The 16,444-nt window shown below is 41.7% G+C and overlaps 1 pseudogene; it reads right to left on the reverse strand.

Moving 5' to 3' along the window:
* Window positions 1–16,008: 16,008 nt before the first annotated feature.
* LOC126249840 (5S ribosomal RNA) lies at window positions 16,009–16,127 on the reverse strand (annotated as a pseudogene).
* Window positions 16,128–16,444: the final 317 nt, after the last annotated feature.

The following is a 16,444-nucleotide window of genomic DNA, read 5'->3' on the forward strand; positions in this document are numbered from 1 at the left end:
TAAAACATCTGTAGGAACGAGACGTTAGCTTGTAGGCTGCAACAACATCAATGAACTCAGAGAAATTGGCGCGTGAGTGAAACAATTGCAAGTAAAATTTCACAGCTGAATCTCTACACTATGCAGTAAAGCCAACCTAACTATCAACGATAGAAATAAACGTTTTATCATTATTTTCTTTGACAAAGAGGAGTGCAATGCATTTCCTATCGAAAGGATAATAGCAGGTTTTGGAACTCCACCCGTGGGACGGCCTTGTTAGTTAATATACATATAGCAGGTTTTGTAAATGCAACTATTGGCCTGTGAATTTAGCAGGCTCTGCATCCATATTCCATATATGACAAGCATGTAGCAAATTTTGCAACAGTTTGCAGTTTTTTAGTTGAAATTTAAAGCTATTACACCTTGTTTAGGCATCTGAAACAAAGGCAAATTAGAAACCAGTATCATAAAGCAACATTGGATACCAATATCTCAATTTCGTGATTTTATGCACATAGCTGGTTTCACAAATGGACTACTCACTTATAAAATTATATGAGAATGGTGCGAAAAGTCGCAATTCACTCTGAACAATAAAAACTATGAGGTCCTCCACAAGAGTATTTGGTGTGTAATTGAAATCACAATGTATGTGAATGGTACGAAAAGTTGCAATTCAATTTGTACAATAAAAACTATGAGGTCCTCCTCTAGAGTATTTGGTGAGTATTTGGATTTCTGTTACATGATGAATGAGGTAAATTTAGAGTTACTCGTTTCAATTAAATTTCTAGTAATTTAACTGCACCAGGATTCTCAGCCGTGATAAATCTTTTGAAAGAAATGAGTTTCCTACATCGGCTGTTATTTATTTCCCATTTTATTTTTATTTTGCATACAGATATTAGTCAACAGATTAAACATTGTACTCGAGAATAGCTACACAGCAGAAACGACGTAGTACGGAAAATAAGAGTAAAATGGAAATAAATAACAGCCGACGCTTATTTCTTTCAAAAATAAATATGTAGTGATTACAGTTAGAAACAACCCAAATTGAAATGGTCAAATTGAGAACGTTGTAGGAAAGGGTGAACCAAAGATCGCCCTTTACTGACATAACACTTAAAGAGTTCGACATATCGACTAAAGAAAGTGCTCGCACTGGACGCGGCTGAGCAGTACGGGATCCCTACCAGATAGGATGGACAGAAGACATCGAAAAAATTCGAAGAAGGGTGACCCGTTTGGTGTTGTTACGATAGGCGGGAGAGTGCCACGGATGTGATAAGCAACCTGGACAGGCAATCATTAAAACAAACACACGTTTTTTTATCGCGGAGTTTCAAGCGACATTTATGTCCTATGAATTCCAAAACATTATTTGCCCCTTACTTACAGAGGGAGGCACGACATCGCGATAAAATAAGCGTAGGCAGACCCCACTCGGAAAGTGTTAGGTATACATTTATATCACGTGGTACTTGAGAGTGGAACGGTAGAGATATGTTTATGAGAAGTCAGTTCCACCTGTTATGCAAACATCTATCCTCTTCAGTGCCCAAACATCCTTCGACACATTTGTGCCATCATCAGTCGGTATTTTTATTCAGATCCGTAAAATATAAACACGTTTTAAGTAGCAATTATTGGAACAAAAATTAGACCTAAAGACATTTTATACCTAATTTTTCAGGCTTAACTTTCTTTCCAATAATTATAAAATATAACGTGGTTTTGTTTCGAACAAAAATACTCACTGATGATAGCAAACATAATGCCGAAACACATCAGGGCATTTATGAAGAATAATTGTTTGTTTGATAGGCTGATCTAAAATACCATAATTTAATCTGCGACTGTTACAGTTTCAAAACAAAACGATGATAGATATATGACTTGATTGTACCCTCTTCCGAGCTCTTAAGTGTGAATTACAGAGCAATCCCACAGATGAAGCTGTAGATGGGAAATCCATCTCTGTCCCATAATGTCTTATCAGCTCTGGTGACGGTCAAGTGTTCATTATGCTCGCCAGCTGTTGTCCTTCTTTGTCTAACCTTGTTGTACAGAAGCAACATATTAGCATACCATTCTTAATATTTGTTGTCCTGCCATCCTCAATTGCGCGCGAACAGTGAAAAGCGCATGGGACCTAATAGAACGCATACAGAACACAGATATCATACACACAGCATCAAGGATTTCATTCGATATTCAAAACTTGTACACTTCCATCTCCATCACGGAAACAGTAGAAATCATACAGCAAATTTTCCCATCATACAACACGACTACCGACGCAATAAGAGAAATAACAAGTATGCTCAAAATGCTAAATGAACAAAACTACTTCCAGTTTCTGCAGGAATATTATCTACAGCGTGATGAACTGGCCATGAGAACCCCGATGTAAGGGACCTTAGCAACGTTTTTAACCGTCATTTCGAAAACTAGATACCTGAAAAGATAGCCACTGATGAAAGATTTAAAATAAAAAACTGGCACATATGTATGGAGTACATTATTTGTTTGGTAGATGAGCCAACAAAAGTACATGTACTTCACTCAGAAATCGATAAGCACATAAGATCAAAACAATTTCACGCTTGAAATAGAAAACGAAGAACAAATAAATTATATTGACACAACATAAAATGGAAAACATTCTTTCAAGATATACACAAAAACCAACAAACCCAGACACAATAATATACTCCTCATCCGACTAGCCACACAACCAGGGGCTGGCTGAACTATGTAGAATAAACAGAATTTCTCTCAACAAGAGAAATTATGAAAATGAAATGCATATCATCCCACAGATAGGAACATTGGATATGAAACCCGCACAGTACACAGACTGAATCCAAAACTTAAAACTCGGCTACAAAACAAGTACCACACAGAAACGAGTGACATGGTACCTTGTTACTTTCACACACAAAGTAACACAGAGTGTCAAATATACTAAAGATAGAGGGTCTCCATATAGTATATAAAAAAATGAAAGCCCTCCAAATAAACTTAAGCCAACCAACAATCAAGAGAGGTAAATTCCAGGGAACAGGAATATAAAAACTTGACTGTCAGAGTTGTATGCAATATATTTGGAAATGATGTGCAGAAATCTTAAAACATGTTACAAAGAACACATCAGATGTTGGAAGTAGGAAATAGTTCATTCCACATGTAGTGGACTGTTAAGGCAGCCAGTCCACAGTGAAGCAGCCGAAAGGGCACGCGCACACACACGCCGACCGGCGCGAAGTCTGGAACAGGACACGCGATGAACGTGATAAAGAAAAGAACGCAGCTACTATAACACTCAACCTTTATATCGTCCCTCGGTATACAGCACTCTGGATGATACAAGTGAGACTCTATCTTGAGGTACATGCAACGTTACAAATGGTTAATGGCGCCTTGCTAGGTCGCAGCCACTAACCCAGCTGAAGGCCACTCCAACTGTCTCTCGGCAAATGAGAGAAAGGCTTCGATCAGTGTAGTCGCTAGCAATGTCGTCGTACAACTGGGCCGTGTGCTAGTACGTCTCTCGAGACCTGCCTTGTGGTGGCGCTCGGTCTGCGATCCTGACAGTGGCGACACGCGGGTCCGACATGTACTAATGGACCGCGGCCGATTTAAGCTACCACCTAGCAAGTGTGGTGTCTGGCGGTGACACCACACCACATTTTGCAGATCATTCAAAACACCACAGCCATCAGCCCTCCAACAAAGAACAAGGCATGAAAATCGTCAGGATAAATAGCCACGATAAACACCCTATCCCAATACAGGAAAATTACGACATCCAGAAAGCAACTGCAGAAAACAAACAGGTGACGACGGACGAACACGTATAAACACCAATTCTCAGCCAATTCTGATAAAATAAAAAAGTAGTTTTAAAACATTGTAGGCATAGATACACTGATGAGAAAAACTTCGCGAGATTGAATGCCGCCTCGTGCCGTAGCGGGCAGACTGGGGAACCTTTCTAACGACAACACGGTCGAATGGGAAATCCTCTAGCATAAGCAATTTTAACAATTGGCAAGATGTTACTGCGCGGCGCATGGGAATGAGCAGCTCGGAATGGCGAAGTTGGTGGACTGTTCGTGTGTTACTGTCATGAACATCTACAGTTGTGGTTGGAGGATGGTGAAACTACGAGTGTGCGACCAGGTACTGGACGTCCACACCAAATCTCAGAACGTGGAGACCAGAGGCCTGCCTGCTCTGTAAAGCAGGATAGGCGGCTCTGTGTGGCAGATCTAATAACAGGTCACAATGCCAGTGCAGGCACAAGTGATTCAGAGCACACCTTTCAGCGTGCACTGTAGGATATGGGGCTCCGTAGGAGACGCCCCCTACAAACTCCCATGTCGATCTAACGACATCGTGAATTACGATTACAGTGGGAACGGATCATCGAGAGTGGACCATGACTCAATGGAAAGGTGTCTCCTGGTCGGATGAATCACGATTCTTGTAACATCAGATTGATGGTCGTATCCAGATACATCGTGATGCATACAAATGGCTGCTTGAAACATCCATGACACTACAGACAGAGGCTAGTGGGGATACTAATACGCTATTGGGGATGTTCACCTATGGTGCCATGGCACTTGTGATACTAATTGGAGGCTGGATCCCTTCTTGCTTGATGTCTATCCCGAAAGTAATGACATCTTCCAGCAAGTTAACTCTCCATGTCACAAGACCAGAATCATCCTACAGTGGTTTGAGGAGCATGATTGTGAACTCCCTTTGATGACTTCGTCACCAGTTTCGCTTGATCTGAAATCGTCGGAATACATCTGGGATGCCCCACACCCACAAACCACTGGCTCGTTTTTACGGGAATTGCGTGAGGCAAGCTCTGACATACAGTATCGCTGGTGTGCTGCGACCCAAATATATTGACTAACACGTTATTAAGCAAATGGGCATAATGTTTTTGCTCACTGGTGTATGTACAACTAATTGCACCTAAGCATACAAATTATGAGCGTATACCAGTTATCTCTCTCTCTCTCACTCACTCACACACACACACACACACACACACACACACACACACACATAAATTACAGACCATTATTATGTTATATAAAGTCAAAAAGTCCCAGAAATTCTTCTAACCTGAGAGTACAGTGTCTAGTACGTAAAGCAAAATGGTGTACACCTTAATACATATATTTAAGGACACAGATGATGCATTTCCAAAAAGAAAGGAGAAATGCGAATGGCAATTTTTTCATTTTCTCATAGATCCACTTAACCCGAAAATTAACAACATAATATCAACATAAGCTTTAAAACTGAATTCGAGCTTAATCTTTCGAAGCGCAAATCCAAATGATCTACAGCTTGTAGTGGCAAACAGAAAGCATGGGAGATATGCGACATCAGGGGATGGTGACGTAGCTCCTGTCACTTCGAGGCATCAGATCGCACACAAAAGTGGAACTGCTCCTTGATACAGCACACGATGAATGATCTGATGCGTCACTCGTAACGTGGAACATTAGCTTTTAGGATTGGGCTCGTATTCAGAATGTTTCCTGTCTGTGCACACTGCGAGGTCTAGTGTTCGTAATAGGAATTTAGAATTCACTTATACAGGGGGAGTCACCTAACATTACCGCTGGATATATTTCGTAAACCACATGAAATACTGACGAATCGATTCCACAGACCGAACGTGAGGAGAGGGGCTAGTGTAATTGGTTAATACAAACCATTAAAAAAATGCACAGAAGAATGTTTTTTAACACAAACCTACGTTTTTTTAAATGGAACCCCGTTAGTTTTGTTAGCACATCTGAACATATAAACAAATACGTAATCAGTGGCGTTTGTTGCATTGTAAAATGTTAATTACATCCGGAGATATTGTAACCTAAAGTTGACGCTTGAGTACCACTCCCCCGCTGTTCGATCGTGTGTAGGGATCCAAAGGGAACGGTGATGAACCTTAGGTACAGAAGAGACTGGAACAGCACATTACGTCCACATGCTAACACCTTTTTATTGGTCTTTTTCACTGACATACATGTACATTACCATGAGGGGTGAGGTACACGTACACACGTGGTTTCCGTTTTCAATTACGGAGTGGAATAGAGTGTGTCCCGACATGTCAGGCCAATAGATGTTCAATGTGGTGGCCATCATTTGCTGCACACAATTGCAATCTCTGGCGTAATGAATGTCATACACGCCGCAGTACATCTGGTGTAATGTCGCCGCAGGCTGCCACAATACGTTGTTTCATATCCTCTGGGGTTGTAGGCACATCACGGTACACATTCTCCTTTAACGTACCCCACAGAAAGAAGTCCAGAGGAGTAAGATCAGGAGAACTGGCTGGCCAATTTATGCGTCCTCCACGTCCTATGAAACGCCCGTCGAACATCCTGTCAAGGGTCAGCCTAGTGTTAATTGCGGAATGTGCAGGTGCACCATCATGCTGATACCACATACGTCGACGCGTTTCCGGTGGGACATTTTCGAGCAACGTTGGCAGATCATTCTGTAGAAACGCGATGTATGTTGCAGCTGTTTGGGCCCCTGCAATGAAGTGAGGACCAATGAGGTGGTCGCCAATGATTCCGTACCATACATTTACAGTCCACGGTCGCTGTCGCTCTACCTGTCTGAGCCAGCGAGGATTGTCCACGGACCAGTAATGCATGTTCCGTAGATTCACTGCCCCGTGGTTTGTGAAACCCGCTTCACCGGTAAACAGGTAGAACTGCAACGCATTCTCTGTTAATGCCCATTGACAGAACTGCACTCGATGATTAAAGTCATCACCATGTAATTGCTGATGTACCGACACATGAAACGGGTGAAAGCGGTGACGATGCAGTATGCGCATGACACTACATTGACTCAGTCCACCGGCTCTCGCAATGTCCCGTGTACTCATGTGTGGGTTCATGGCAACAGCAGCTAACACACCAACTGCAACCGCTTCTCCTGTGACGGGCCTGTTACGGACCCGTTTGCGTGCTACGACCATACCTGTTGCATACAGTTGGCGGTAGATGTTTTGCAATGTGCGGCACGTTGGATGCTCTCTGTCCGGGTACCGTTCTGCATACACCATGCAGGCTTCAGCTGCATTTCGTCGACACTCGCCATAGATGAGTATCATCTCCGCCTTTTCAGAGTTCGAATACACCATGGTCACAGTTCCTACAACACTACACTATCACAGACGTCTGGTAACACGGTGGTTCCATTTAAAAAAAACGTAGGTTTGTGTTAAAAAACATACTTCCGTGCATTTTTTTATGGTTTGTATTAACCAATTACACTAGCCCCTCTCCTCACGTTCGGTCTGTGGAATCTGTTCGTCAGTATTTGATGTGGTTTACGAAATATATCCAGCGGTGTTGTTAGGTGACTCACCCTGTATATGAATCTTTGCTTGAACTGATGGTACTGAACATCGTTCCATTTCCTTTAAGGAAATGCCAGAGTCTGATAGATGAAGAACATACACTGTACGATGCAAAGTATTCAAACAACCCTTTGAAATGCAGACTTGACCACTAGATCCGCCAGTAGAAAAGGAGACAGGGAGTTTTGTGTTGCCTGTGGTGGACTCTTTCTTGGTGAAGCACTGGCTAGGCGGGCGATGAGGTTCGAGTGCTGTAGATCCAGAGAGCTATGCCAGCGGTAACTTAGGTAACAGATGGATTACCCAGGCTGAAAGGCCGAACTGAAGGCGCCTGACCAACTGCGACTCACAACACATGATTGGTCCTTTGTCCTGTCTTTACTACGTCCCTTCACATGTCGTCTGCAGTTGAAAGTTAAGGCTAGGGGACACTTTTCAGGGTCCCATACACAAGTGGACCGGTCCAGTGGCCCATTCAATCAGTGGGTCTGCTTTGACCTACTCACTTGCGCGGTTTCAAAATTAACTACACTGCTGCACCATTATAAATGAAATAATTTTAATGTTTAGACCAGGGGTAGTCCACCTTTTTTACCTACTGCTCTCTTTTGTATCTGTAGCAGTAGTAAAATTTTCTAAACAATCATTGGTTCCTCAGTAATGGTGAATCATAACGTAGGGAAATAACTTAATGAAATTTTTAAAGAAGAGTTACAGCAAGTTAAAACATATAATAATAATTACTTACCAAACACTTTATGTCAAAATTTTTAGAGAAAACCTCATGAAAATGTTTTTTAAAACCTCAACTGTCAACCACCCACCATGAAAGATGGAACACCCACTAGTGGGTGGTAGGGACCATGTTAACTACGACTGGTTAGACTAAAAGTATAGAGAGGCACATAACTTTAACAGATGCATATGCCCCAGAAGAGACCAAACATGAATAATCAGAACGGTTTTATGAAGTTTCTTAATCCGTTTGAGATGAGATCTGCTATTGCGAGTTTATTGCTGTGACTGATGATCTAAATGCTTCTGTAGAGAAGAAACCAAACAAAGTAGTAATAGGGCATCAAGGTGAACGCATACTGAATGCAAATGGTAAATTACTGAAGGAATTTGTAATCTACAACCAATTAAAAATCACCAACACCACTTTTAAGAAGAAAGGCATCAGTAAAAATTCATGGTCTGAAAGAAGACACCTGTCCATTATTGACTATGTAGTGGTTAATAGAAGATTGGGGTCAGATGTAGTAGATACCAGAGTACATAGAGGAAGTGACTTATACACAGATCATTATCTGGTCATCACAAAAAATGGAATCCTTGCTAAATGGAGAAGAAGATGAAATAAGAGAATACAAAAAGATGAATAGGTTTTTTTTTTTTTTTTTGCAAAATGAAGGAATAAAATGCCGATATCAAAGTCGGTTACAGTAATATTTAGTAGAGATTTTAACAAGTACCGATATTAAGAAAGAACAGCAATAACGGAAGCAGCATATATAACTGTCTGGTGAAAACTATATTCATAATGAAGGCTGGCCTAAAAATATGGAATAGAGAAATTTCAGAAGCTGTTATGGAAAAAAGTTAGCTTATCCAAATGTGATAAAAAATCGCAACTCCGAAAACGAGGAAGAGTAGAAAAGAGGTAGATATAATGTTAGGTCAATAATAAGGAAACTGAAGTAAGAACCTTTGGATAGATCAATAAATTCAGTACAAGACGATGACCGGGGCAGGCAATGGATGGCTTATAAATTAATGAAACATCTTGTTTGGTCTCCTCTGGAGCGTATACATCTATCAAAGTTCATTTTCTTCTCTCTGCTTTTAGTCTTAATATTAAAAGTCCTTCATTTATAACTGTGCAGCTTTCTATTTAGTTTTTCGAGTTTTATACAATTAATATTGCCACCTCTGCTGCGGCTCTATTCTCCTGTGGAAATCCACTATGAACTATTGTGTATTTATTCATATCTTATGACCCCTGTAACGGCTTTTTTGTTTCTACATTTACAGTAACATCGATTTCTTTCCGAGACAGCTCCCTATCTAGTTCCTCTTTCTTATCTGTGATGCTTCTCACATTCCACCTTCCTAATTTCAATGTGTCTTTAACTTCAAATCACTTGTCGTTTGTTCTTGTCTTTCTGTATTCTAAAAATTGCCAACTCCATTTTTAAGAAGAAGATTTTACTTAAAAACCTATATCTGCTTCTTCGATTATGTAGAAGGTTTTCATATGATAGGCAGGGAACAGTTATGGAGCATTGTTTTAGATTTGGGGCATAAGTTAACGGAAGAAATAATTATTAATCATGGAGAACGCCACGGCTACAACCTCTCTCCAACGCTCTTCAATGTATATATTTTAAAAACTCCGTTCGAACAGGTCTCGCACAGCTCAACGGTACCGACCGACCTCCGTGCCACACTCAGCCGATACGCGTCACTCGATGCGGATATGGAGGAGGATGTTGTCAGCACACCGCTCTGCTGGCCGTTGTCAACTTTCGTGACTGGAGCCGCTACTTCTGAATCAAGTAGCTCCTCAATTAGCCTCACAAACGCTAAGTGCATCCTGCTTGCCTACAGCGCTCGACAGACCCGAATGGTCACCCATCCAAGTGCTAGCAAAGCCCGACAGCGCTTAACTTCGATGATCTGACGGACACTGGTGTTACCAGTGCGGCAAGGCCGTTGGCAATATATATATTTAGCCTACCGAATTAAATGACACTGCACACTGCAAATAGAAATACAAACATTTTTGAAAAAGAGAAACATTTTACCATCGAATAAGAATTCAAGTGGTAGGAAAGCTTTTCTGTGAGTATTTGTCTTGAATGCAACCCTGTATGACAGTGATGACAAACAGTACTGACAAAAAGGGTATAGAAGCATTTGAACTGTGCTGCTACAGAATTATGCTGATGATAAGATAGGTACGTGGAATAACCAATGAAGGGCTACTGAATAGTGGTGGTGAGAAAAGATCTTTATGGACCAACTTTACTAACCAAAGAGAGAAGGAGAGGGAGGCCATGGTTCAGGTGCAGTATGCAGTTTTTGGGATGGATATAGGCTGCGATGGTTATGTTGAGATGAAGGTATTTGGGAAGGATGGACTAGCATGGAGAGCTGCATGAAACCAATCTTCGCATGCCTACCAATTAAAACAACAGCGCGGGCAATTTCTAATGAAGTAAGATACAAAGGAATTGTAGAGACTGGCTGCGATCGGATAATAATTTAAATCAATGGGGAAAGTTGAAAATTTGTGCTGGACTGGGATTCGTACCTGGGTCTCTTGCTTACTAGGCAGATGCGCTGATCAACTGCGCCATCCGGACAGAGTGGTAATCAAAACTGCACATTTACCCTAGCACGCCGCCTGTCAGACGCAAATTCTCAACTTATCCACGCACTACTAATGTAGCGCAACTTGCTCATTATCCGCGTTACTCGCGGTATCTCGTCGCCGATTCCCGTAATAGTTAGAGCCTTGTGTGTACCCGCACTCAAGAAGTCATTGGCCGTCTTCGCCTTAATTTTGTATATACAGGGTGGTCCATTGGTGGTGACCGGGCCAAATATCTCACGAAATAAGCATCAAACGAAAAAACTACAAAGAACGAAACTCGTCTAGCTTGAAGGGGGAAACCAGATGGCGCTATGGTTCGCCAGCTAGATGGCGCTGCCGTAGGTCAAACGGATATCAACTGCGTTTTTTTAAAATAGGAACCCTCATTTTTATTACGTATTCGTGTAGTACGTAAAGAAATATGAATGTTTTAGTTGGACCACTTTTTTCGCTTTGTGATAGATGGCGCTGTAATAATCGCAAACATACAAGTACGTGGTATCACGCAACATTCCGCCACTGCGGACGGTATTTGCTTCGTGGTACATTACCCGTGTTAAAATGGACCGTTTACCAATTGCGGAAAAGGTTAATATCGTGTTGCTGTACGGTTATTGTGATCAAAATGCCCAACTGGCGTGTGCTATATATGCTACTCGGTATCCTGGATGACATCATCCAAGTGTCAACCACGACCTGCAACAAATGATGATGCCTAAGTAGGTGTTTCAGCTGCTGTCGCGGCTAATCCGCACATCAGTAGCAGGCAAATTGCGCGAGAATCGGGAATCTCAAGAACGTCGGTGTTGAGAATGCTACATCAATATCGATTGCACCCGTACCATATTTCTATGCACCAGGAATTGCATGGCGACGACTTTGAACGTCGTGTACAGTTCTGCCACTGGGCACAATAGAAATTACGGGACGATGACAGATTTTTTGCACGCGTTCTATTTAGCGACGAAGCGTCATTCACCAACAGCGGTAACGTAAACCGGCGTAATATGCACTATTGGGCAACGGAAAATCCACGATGGCTGCGACAAGTGGAACATCAGCGACCTTGGCGGGTTAATGCATGGTACGGCATTGTGGGAGAAAGGATAATTGGCCCCCATTCTATCGATAGCAATCTAAATGGTGCAATTTATGCTGATTTCCTAAGTAATGTTCTACCGATGTTACTACAAGATGTTTCACTGCATGACAGAATGGCGATGTACTTCCAACATGATGGATGTCCAGCACATAGCTCACGTACGGTTGAAGCGGTATTGAATAGCATATTTCATGACAGGTGGATTGGTCGTCGAAGCACGTTCACCGGATCTGACGCCCCCGGATTTCTTTCTGTGGGGAAAGTTGAAGGATATTTGCTATCGTGATCCACCGACAACGCCTGACAACACGCGTCAGCGCATTATCAATGCATGTGCGAACATTACGGAAGGCGAACTACTCGCTGTTGAGAGGAATGTCGTTACACGTATTACCAAATGCATTGAGGTTGACGAACAGCTTTTTGAGAATTTTTTGCAATATTGTGGTATTTACAGGTAATCACGCTGTAACAGCATGCGTTCTCAGAGATGATAAGTTCACAAAGGTACATGTATAACATTGAAACAACCGAAACAAAACGTTCAAACGTACCTAAGTTCTGTATTTTAATTTAAAAAACCTACCTGTTACCAACTGTTGGTCTAAAATTGTGAGCCATATGTTTGTGACTATTACAGCGCCATCTATCACAAAGCGAAAAAAGTGGTCCAACTAAAACATTCATATTTCTTTACGTACTACACGAATATGTAATAAAAATTGGCGTTCCTATTTTTAAAAAAAACGCAGTTGATATCCGTTTGACCTATGGCAGCGCCATCTAGCGGGCGAACCATAGCGCCATCTGATTTCCCCCTTCAAGTTAGACAAGTTTCGTTCTTTGTAGTTTTTTCGTTTGACGCTTATTTCGTGAGATATTTGGCGCTGTTACGATCAATGGACCATCCTCTATATTCATTCTGAGACTTCTGAGCAAGGGATACTACATCAGTAGTGTGTGGATAAGTTGAGAATTTGGATCTGATGGGAGGCGTATTAGGGTAGTCCATGTAGTTGCGATGGGTTTAGAAAACATCGTTCCTGTGAAACACAACTAGCTCTTTATTCACATGAAGTGTTGAGTGCTGTTGACACGGGATTTCAGATCCATTCCGTATTTCTGGATTTCCGGAAGGCTTTTGACACTGTACCACACAAGCGGCTCGTAGTGAAATTGCGTGCTTATGGTATATCGTCCCAGTTATGTGACTGAATTTGTGATTTCCTGTCAGAGAGGTTACAGTTCGTAGTAATTGACGGAAAGTCATCGAGTAAAACAGAAGTGATTTCTGGCGTTCCCCAGGGTAGTGTTATAGGCCCTTTGCTGTTCCTTATCTATATAAACGATTTAGGAGACAATCTGATCAGCCGTCTTCGGTTGTTTGCAGATGACGCTGTCGTCTATCGACTAATAAAGTCATCAGAAGATCAAAACAAACTACAAAACGATTTAGAAAAAATATCTGAATGGTGCGAAAAGTGGCAGTTGACCCTAAATAACGAAAAGTGTGAGGTCATCCACATGAGTGCTAAAAGGAACTCGTTAAACATCGGTTACACGATTAATCAGTCTAATCTAAAAGCCGTAAATTCAACTAAATACCTAGGTATTACAATTACGAACAACTTAAATTGGAAAGAAAACATGGAAAATGTTGTGGGGAAGGCTAACCAAAGACCGCGTTTTATTGGCAGTATACTTAGAAAATGTAACAGACCTACTAAGGAGATTGCCTACACTATGCTTGTCCGTCCTCTTTCAGAATACTGCTGCGCGGTGTGTGATCCTTACGAGATAGGACTGATGGAGAACATCGAAAAAGATCATAGAAACGCAGCACGTTTTGTATTATCGCGAAATATGGGAGAAAGTGTCACAGAAATGATACAGGACGTGGGCTCGAAATCATTAAAAGAAAGGCGTTTTTCGTTGCGACGGTATCTTCTCACGGAATTCCAATCACCAACTTTCTCCTCCAAATGCGAAAATATTTTGTTGACACCGATCTACATAGAGAGGAACGATCACCACGACAAGATTAGGGAAATGAGAGCTCGTACGGAAAGATATAGGTATTCATTCTTTCTGCGCGCTATGCGAGATTGGAATGAAAGAGAATTGTTAAGGTGGTTCGATGAACCCTCTACCAGGCACTTAAATGTGATTTGCAGAGTATCCATGTAGATGTAGATGCAGATGCAGATCAGCATGTCCAGATGGCGCAGTGGTGAGCGCATCTGCAGAGGTAAGCTGCAGACTCAGGTTCGAATCCCAGTCTAGCACAAATTTTTAACTTTCGCCACCGATTTAAATCAATGTCCGATTGCAGTCAATGTCTGTAATTCTTTTGTGTCTTAATTCATAGTGGCTACTGGATCAAAATGGCGTCTGCTGTTTCGGACATGTCCAAAAGAACAGACACCACATATATATTGTAAAGAAGTATTCCAATACTGTATTGGTCTAATAGTTCCCTGTTTCAGACAACAATGCAGTAAATGGCATACGGTTTATAGCCAGGAATAAGCAGATACTCACTCAAATAAGGATGGAAACTTTATGCCTAATTATAATACGGCGAACGATACGAACGGCGGGAATCTGTTGTTCTACGAGATCAGAGTCACACTCCAAGGCATTGTAGATATTACTGATTAGAAGCTAATACGAGTTTTTATCTTGGGTTTCTAACGGATGATGCTGTTATCTGCAGCAGTCTGTCATCTTGGCAAGAATGTTGCAACATCCTGTCATATCTCTACAGGTTTCGACTAGACATAAATATTAGGTTTTCATAATTGATGCAAGTAAATCACCAGCGCTGATATTGTTGAAAGTCGAAGTTTAGCAGCACATAAAAAGTAAAATAGCTTAGACACACAGGATCAGCCATCAAGTGACACGCTTTGCTTCACGTGCTGAGCACTAGTGCTAAACTGTTTAGTGGCAACAGACTTATTTTGTTTACATTTGAACATTGCGCGAGGTCGAAAGACAGCTGTCAGTCAAACGATCATTATCGAGCAGATACAAAGAATGGCCACATATCGTGTGGTACAATAAATGTAATACACTAGATTTAGTTTTATGTCGTTAAAGATGGTGTGAAAACATCTTCCAAGAAGGTAAGCTCGAATGTCTCCTTTGCTTATAAATAAATTTATGTTTTATAGGAAGCGTTTTAGGTACAAGTATAGTTCCATCATGCTTGAATACGTCTTATCATTCCAAACTACACACATTCCTATCACTGTTAAGAAACCACGGTCTTTACAGTATATGCCAGTAACTACATTTCGCAACTGTTGCTGATGCTGATGTGCAAAGCATCCCCTACCACAAGACTCCTGAAAGGCTAATATTGTTCGTTGAACTAGTCCAAATGAAATACATAGATCATTTTTATTGTTAAAGTACCAATAAATAAGGGCACCAGTAAATAGGAGCACCCTCAAACTAATAAATCAGAAGGTTCAAATGGTTCAAATGGCTCTGAGCACTATGGGACTCAATATCTTAGGTCATAAGTCCCCTAGAACTTAGAACTACTTAAACCTAACTAACCTAAGGACATCACACACACCCATGCACGAGGCAGGATTCGAACCTGCGACCGTAGCAGTCCCGCGGTTCCGGACTGCAGCGCCAGAACCGCTAGACCACCGCGGCCGGCAATAAATCATAAGAAACATTTTATTGATCACAAAAACTGAATGGCCTTTAGGAATAAATATAGTGTGCATATTTCTAAGAACTTTCTGCATGTAACATTTTCCTTATGATGCGCTGAGAACTTCCAATTTTACCCCAGAACTTTACTTGAGAACCTGGGTAGTGGGAACCACCACAGATTAAATTATTCTCATTGTCACAAGGAGCGTTGATCTGCATTTTCTAAAAAAAAATGAAATTCTCCGTCCGAATAGGCCTCGGAAGGTCCAACGGTACCGACCGACCGCCGTGTCATCCTCAGACGAGAGGCTTCATTGAATACGGATATGTAGGAGTATGTGATTCGCACACTGATCTCCTGGCCGATGTCAGTTTTCGTGACCGGAACCGCTACTTCTCATTGAAGCTGCTCCTCACTTGGTCTCAATGGGCTGAACACACCCCGCTTGCGAACATCTCTCGGCAGACCCGAACGGTCGCCCATCTAAATGCTAGCCAAGCCCAACAGCGCTTAACTTCGGTAATCTGACGGGAACCGGTGTTACCGCTGTGGCAAGGCCGTTGGCGACTTATTTAATAACTCACAATTTTAGTTCTTAACATGAAAATAAAATACTCAGCTTCAGTATAATTAATGTGTAAGTCTAAATAAGTGTCAAGGGAGGGGAGAATCGGAACTGGAGACTGGAATGAACTAAGTGAATCATCGAAACGGTTTTGGTCTTCCGATCAGATGCAGTTCGTACAGTTCACCGTTAGCAGCTCACAGCTAAAGACGTTTAGGTCCTGGGCGTGGGGTATATTCGGTATCAAGGGAGGGGAGAGCCTCCCATCAACAAATACCACATCAGCCCTTCTGCCCTATCATGTGGCTCCTCACACG

Source organism: Schistocerca nitens, chromosome 3 (assembly GCF_023898315.1).
Source record: "Schistocerca nitens isolate TAMUIC-IGC-003100 chromosome 3, iqSchNite1.1, whole genome shotgun sequence".
Classification (NCBI taxonomy): Eukaryota; Metazoa; Arthropoda; class Insecta; order Orthoptera; family Acrididae; genus Schistocerca; species Schistocerca nitens.